The 6818-nt window shown below is 35.7% G+C and overlaps 1 long non-coding RNA gene across 1 annotated transcript; it reads right to left on the bottom strand.

The window, feature by feature from the left end:
- Positions 1-2890: 2890 nt before the first annotated feature.
- On the bottom strand, positions 2891-5353 carry LOC105791759 (uncharacterized). Its single transcript, XR_008198931.1, has 3 exons — positions 4413-5353; positions 3748-4292; positions 2891-3624 (listed from the first exon to the last, which is right to left on the bottom strand). It is a non-coding gene; the product is annotated as an uncharacterized LOC105791759 (long non-coding RNA).
- Between the last annotated feature and the right edge of the window lie 1465 nt (positions 5354-6818).

Raw genomic sequence — 6818 nt, 5'->3', positions numbered from 1 at the left:
GAAAAGGGGAGATGATCCAATAAAAGTAGCACTAATTTTTACCCATTTCTAGGTACAAATTCATGACGTCCCAATAGAGTTATTTTCTGAAAATCTAGCAATACAACTGGGTAATTTTATAGGAGTTTTCTTGGAGTACGATGGTACAAACTTGGGGAAGGAAAACTGTAATTACATGAGGGTAAGGGTACAGATTGACATTAGGAAGCCCTTGAAAAGAAAGAAGCAGGTTATGTGTGGTGGTATACGCTCGTATGTTAAATTTAAGTATGAACGTTTATCGTTTTTCTGTTTCTATTGCCGATGTTTGGGACACAGTGACTCTTTTTGTGAAGCAAAAATGATGTTAGGGGTGGATATTGCTGAAATGGGTTGGGATTTATCATTGCGAGCACAATCTCGAAGAGCCCTATCAATGAATAGTATATGGTTACGAGAAGAAGGTAAAGGAAAATGGGAAGAAAGTTGGATGGATAATCGGGTTTTGGGGCTTAGATCATGGGATGGGGATATGAAAGAAAGAAGGGGAAAAGCCATTGATCCAATTCTGGGTTTTAACATAGAAGGAGGAGTGTCATCTCTAGATCAACGGAAGGTCAAATCTTGGTTCAATCAGATGCAAATGGCCATGGAGCATGATTTGGAAGATGATACCTTAATAGGGGAGGATGGGAAAAAGTGAAACAGGGGGAGATGGAAGATCCAACAAGAAAATGAAGAGAGTGGTAATGCAATGACAAGGAATAGAAGAATGGTGGAATTTAACCTTTTATCATCGGCGGCTTCTAAGAGGCAAGCCGACCGGGCGCAATAAAAATCATAAGTTGGAACGTCCATGGTTTAGGGAGACAACGGACGATTAAAAGACATTGGTATTTGCTGAAGATATATAATCCCCAAATAGTATTCTTTATGGAGACAAAGCTGAGTAGACAATAGATGGAACGAGTTTGTAGAAGTTGTGGTTTTGCGAATGATATTAAAATTGATTCAGAAGGTACGAGAGGAGGATTGTGTCTAGCATGGAGGACTGATGTTAATATAATTTTCCGTAGTTTTTCTAAAAGACACATTGATGTGGTAATTGAAGAAAAGGAAGAATGAACCAATTGGAGATTTACAGGATTCTATAGATCCCCATATGCGCAAGATAGGAATGATTCATGGGCTGTTTTGAAAAGCTTAGCTACTGATGTGGAAACCCCTTGGTTTGTCTGTGGAGAATTCAATGAAATTATGTATGGATTCGAAAAAAAAGGAGGGCTGCCTAGAGATAAAAGAAGGATGGAACTCTTTCGAAGAGCACTAGAGGAATGTCAACTGGATGACGTGTGTTTTTATGGTAGCTGGTTCACTTGGAAGAGAGGTAATTTATCGGAGACGAACATACAAGAACGACTAGACAGAGGTGTTGCCAACACATAATGGATTGATATGTTTTCGGAGGTGAAAGTCCAACATCTAGTGCATTTGTTTTCTAATTATTTCCCTCTTCTTATTAATACAAGAAGTGTAAAGAACGATTGGGGAATAATAATTTTAAATTTGAAGCTTGGTGGTCATTGGAAGAGTCTTTCATTAATGAAGTTAAGTGTTTGTAGGAGAAATCTTCAGGGGAGCTGTTACAGAAGTTGGACAATTTAAAAAAAGGCTTGGAGTAGTGGGCTGGACAAATTCAAATAAAGAGGAAAAATAAAAAATAGATCCTAACGGAAAAACTAGCGGAGTTGGCTAAAGCTGAAAGAGATGATAAGAACTTAGCTGAGTTGATTGATACGAAAATTAATTTAAATTTTGAGATCGAAAAAGATGAATATTACTGGGAACAGAGGGCCATCTAAACTGGTTGAAATTTGGTGATAGAAACACATCATTTTTTCACAGTCAAGCATCACTGCGGCGGAGGACAAATCTTATTCATAAGTTACAAAACGAAGACGGAAGAGAAATGGTGGCCTTACAGGAAATATAGGGTGTTGCGCGGTCTTATTTTTAAAGATTGTTTCAGCAGGAGGTAGGGGGAACTATAATCAACTACTATCAGGGATCAAGCGTTGTGTCTATGCGGAAGATAACCAAAAACTTACAGTAACATACACAAAAAATGAAATTACAGAAGCAGTATTCGACATGGGACCCATGAAGGCACCAGGAGTAGACAGATTCCCTGCTCTATTTTATCAGAAATGCTGGCATATTGTTGGAGAAGAAGTCACCTCATTTTGCTTACGAATTCTAAATGGGGATATGGAGGTTAGTTCAATTAACTCTACCAATATAGTACTTATCCCAAAAGTTACCAGCCCTTCTAATATGACGCAGTTCCGGCCGATCAGCCTATGTAACGTGCTTTATAAAATTCTGGCAAAGGCAATAGCAAATTGATTTCAAGGAGTTATTGGAAAATGTATTGATGAAGCGCAGAGTGCCTTTGTGCCAGGTCGATTAATATCAGATAATGTGCTGTTAGCCTATGAAATATTGCATATGTTAAAATAAAGAGATTGGGGAAAAAAGGGCATATGGCCGTTAAACTCGATTTGAGTAAAGCATATGATAGGGTTGAATGGAATTTTATAAAGGAGATAATGATACGGATGTGGTTTGATCAGAGTTGGGTAGATGCTATTATGAAATGTGTAAACACTATTTCTTATTCAATAGTCATCAATAGGCATATTGGGGATAAGTTTCTACCAACTAGAGGACTCAGACAATGTGATTCGTTAAGTCCGTTCTTATTTCTTTTATGTGGTAAGGGTCTATCGAGCCTACTGAGACTAGCAATGAATGGAAGTTTCTTAAAATGTGTTAAGGTTAGTAGAAATGGCCCACAAGTATCCCATCTATTATTCGCTGATGGTTGCATATTATCTGGGGAGGCAACAAGCAAGGGTGCTAATTTACCCAAGAACATTCTACGCGAGTACAAATCTTGCTCGGGTCAATGTGTTAATTTTGACAAATCAACAGTATTCTTTAGCAAGAACACATTGGAGGAAGATAAGAGATTGGACGTCAATCTATTGGGGGTCCACAGTTCGAACGAACCAGAACGTTACCTAGGGTTGCCTAATATGGTGGGTCGAAAAAAAAGGAAATTTTTTAAAATCTGAAGGACCGACTCAAAAAACATATTGACAATTGGAGTAACAGGTTTTTATCTTAGGGTGAAAAGGAAGTATTTATAAAGGCCATTCTTCAGGCTATACCAACTTACACGATGACTTGTTTTTTATTACTTAAAGTTCTATGTGATGAACTGGAAAGTATCGTTGTGGGGTTCTAGTGGAAGAAGGGACATGGAAAAAGGGGAATTCATTGGTGCATTTGGAAAAACCTTTGTTCCTTAAAAGAAAATGGTGGTCTAGGTTTTCAAAATCTTGGTCAATTTAATATTGCGTTATTAGCCGAACAAGGTTGGCGCCTTATTAATTATCCAAATTCTTTATTAGCCATAGCTTTAAAAGCAAAATACTATCCGCAATCAAGTTTTCTAAATGCAGAGTTGGGAAATTTACCTTCACTTACCTGGAAGAGTATTTTGGCAGCAAAGGGACTCCTCCAAAAAGGGATGTGCTACAGAGTGGGCAGAGGAGATAAAATTTCTATTTGGGAAGATAGCTGGATACAGGGGAATGATACAATTGACAGACATAACAAATCAAACAATGGGGAATTACAGTTAGTCTCGGATCTTATTGATAATACAAACATAAAATGGAGGTCGGATTTGATTAATAGTACCTTTCAAGCGGAAATTGCTTAGAAAATTCTATAGATCCTTCTTGTAGAGATTGATCACGAGGATACTCAAGTTTGGAAAAGAGAATTATCCGGCGAGTTTTCAGTACGCAGTGTCTATAAACTATTACAAGATGTTATTCCGAATCCTACTAATTATTTATTACAAACCGAAACTAATGAATTTTACAGGAAATTATGGAGCCTACAGCTACCTTCAAAAATTGAAATCACTATTTGGCGAATTTCCTGGGATTTTATTCCTAATATTCCTAATCTCAGGTATAGGAAAGTCATTTCAAACAACAGATGTCCCCGTTGCTACTCCTGAGCAGAAGACAACCTTCATGTCTTCTGTGAATGCCTTATAACAACAGAAGTTTAGCAGTTTTTACAGTTATCCTGGGTCATGAATAATATGAATCAAAGTCTATGGGAGTAGCTAACCTGGGTTTTCAAGAGTAGTAATGACGCTTAACGCCGACTCTACTGTTATGCTTTATGGTTGATATGGTTTTCCAGAAATCAATTCATACATGAGGGGAAAACTACAACAGGAAGAGTTTTAGCATAAAACATACAGAGGCATATGGCAGAATATGAAGGAATAGAAGCAATGAAGATCCCTGCTAATATGAATAGAAACTACAGAATCCAGGAGGACATACCAAGAGTAACGATCCATTTCGATGCAGCGTTTGACAGTAGAAACTTCAAATCAGCCACAGGTTTGGTGGGTTGGGATCTGAGGGGGGAACTACTGGTCTTAAAGACAATCATTCACAACAATGTTTCCTCTCCATTTGCAGCAGAAGCGTATGCATGTTTAGAAGGCACAAGGCTAGGGATCTTACTAAAAGTTCAATCGGTTAAACTTATGGGGGACTCCAAAAAAATAAAAAAAATGCCAGACTACTTTAACAGATAAATTAATGATTGGAGCTATTATCAGAGATATTCAAAATAAGAAACCTTGTTTTCAAGAGATTATCTTTCAGCATATGCACAGATCAGGGAACTCACATGCACATAGACTAGCAAAAGACGCTCTTGATAGATGAGAAACCTTTTACCTGATGGGAGAAGAGCTGAAGCATCATAGTTTCGCTTCAGAGAGAAGATGGCCAAGAAATCCAGACTGAAGGAGCGTTTGAGGGAAATGATTTCAAAAGAAGATAGCAAATAAAGTTTTATCCTTGGAAACTACTATCGTCAGAATGAATTGGATTTTGAAATGACAAATCGAGAGAATTAATGGTATCCAGCCGTTTTTGAATTAACTGGGGTAGATATTTAGGTTCCTTTTCTTCCTTTCATTTATTCAGAATAAGAAACCTTGTTTTCAAGAGATTATATTTCAGCATATTCACAGATCAGGGAACTCACATGCACATAGACTAGCAAAAGACGCTCTTGATAAAGGAGAAACCTTTTACTTGATGGGAGAAGAGCTGAAGCTTCATAATTTCGCTTCAGAGAGAAGATGGCCAAGAAATCCAGACTGAAGGAGCATTTGAGGGAAATGATTTCAAAAGAAGATAGCAAATAAAGTTTTATCCTTGGAAACTACTATCATCAGAACGAATTTGATTTTGAAATGACAAATCGAGAGAATTAATGGAATCCAACCGTTTTTTAATTAACTGGGGTAGATATTTAGGTTCCTTTTCTTATTTTCATTTATTGCTTTCTGTTTCCATTAAGTTGTGGTTTAATTGCTGTTAGGAGGTTTTCACTATTAACATTATAGTGGGGCTAATTTTTTCTTTCAGTATTGATGTATTTGGTCTGGGTACAATGGTCTGTTGGGCCTCTAGTTTGTTTTCTTCTTTTTTCCAATAAAATACACGATCATTTTATCAATATATATATATATATATATATTCTATAGTTAGGTTTTAGCTTAAATAACAAAATGGTAGTTAAATTATACCAGTTTTTCCAAATTAATACTAAACTTTTTTTTGGTCAGAATTGGTACCTAAACTATTAAACTGTTACCCATTTTACCTCAACTAGTAGTCCAGTTAGAAAAAAAATTTAGCTAACCACAACTTGCCACATAGACGTCTATTTTTTTTTCAAAATACTAATAAAATTCATAAATGCATTTAAAAATAGTTTAAAAATTCTTAAATTTAAAGGGTAAGTAAAATTTTACTCCTTGAATATATCCTTTAAAAATTTCATGAACCTTATTTCGTTCAAAAAATTTCAATAACTCTATTTGCTTCAAAAAATTCATCAGCCCTTTCAATAATCTTTTTAGAACCTTCAATCCCTTGTAGAATTGGTAGGGGGTAAGTTTCAAGAACCATTTTTTTAATGAAACCCTTGTTTGATTGAAAAAAAATTTTTTAGAGCAAAAACTTTGGGTTCTTTCTTTCTTACTTGGCTGGATGTAGTAGATGTCGATTGCAAGCTCAATAACTCATTGTGGGTTGAGGGTTGTTCATTGTTACTATGGATTAAGAGCACCTATTTGTACTTCAAATACCCCTTGGAGCAAAGGGAAGAAATTCTATGGTTGTTCAAAGTATAAAGAGGTATTTTAATTTGTTTTATCACACCATATTTGGTGTAAATAAATGTTAGGTATTTGCATATATCTATGAGTTTTTATGTTGAAGGCTTAATTTGATAGGAATTTTGTTTTGCTTTGAATTTGAGATGTACTAATAATTGGGTAAAGAATGTTTACTATCAATATTATAGGGTTGATTTTTTAAATAAGTTTTGTTTGATATGAAGTTTAGTTTGATGATGTTATTTAGTTAAAATGAGAGAGTTAATTTTTGAGTTATATTTATTTGTATATTTGAATGGTGTAGATTGGTTGTGATTTCTTTGAATGGGTTGAAAGGCAAGATGCCAATGAGAATCTTGATGAACAGAAAGGGCAGATCCAAATGCTATTTGTAACACCCCTTACCCGAGACCATCGCCGGAATCGAGTACGAGATGTTATCCAACTTAATTTTCCAATTCGGAGCATAAAAATTTGTTTTTAAAATTAAATTCACTGTTCATAGCAAAACTGTCCATCTGCGCGACTGTCACCAATTTAATTATAT

The sequence above is a fragment of the Gossypium raimondii genome, chromosome 8 (assembly GCF_025698545.1).
Source record: "Gossypium raimondii isolate GPD5lz chromosome 8, ASM2569854v1, whole genome shotgun sequence".
Classification (NCBI taxonomy): Eukaryota; Viridiplantae; Streptophyta; class Magnoliopsida; order Malvales; family Malvaceae; genus Gossypium; species Gossypium raimondii.
Note: the sequence above shows the minus strand (reverse complement) of the source record. Positions and strands in the feature narration are given on the sequence as shown.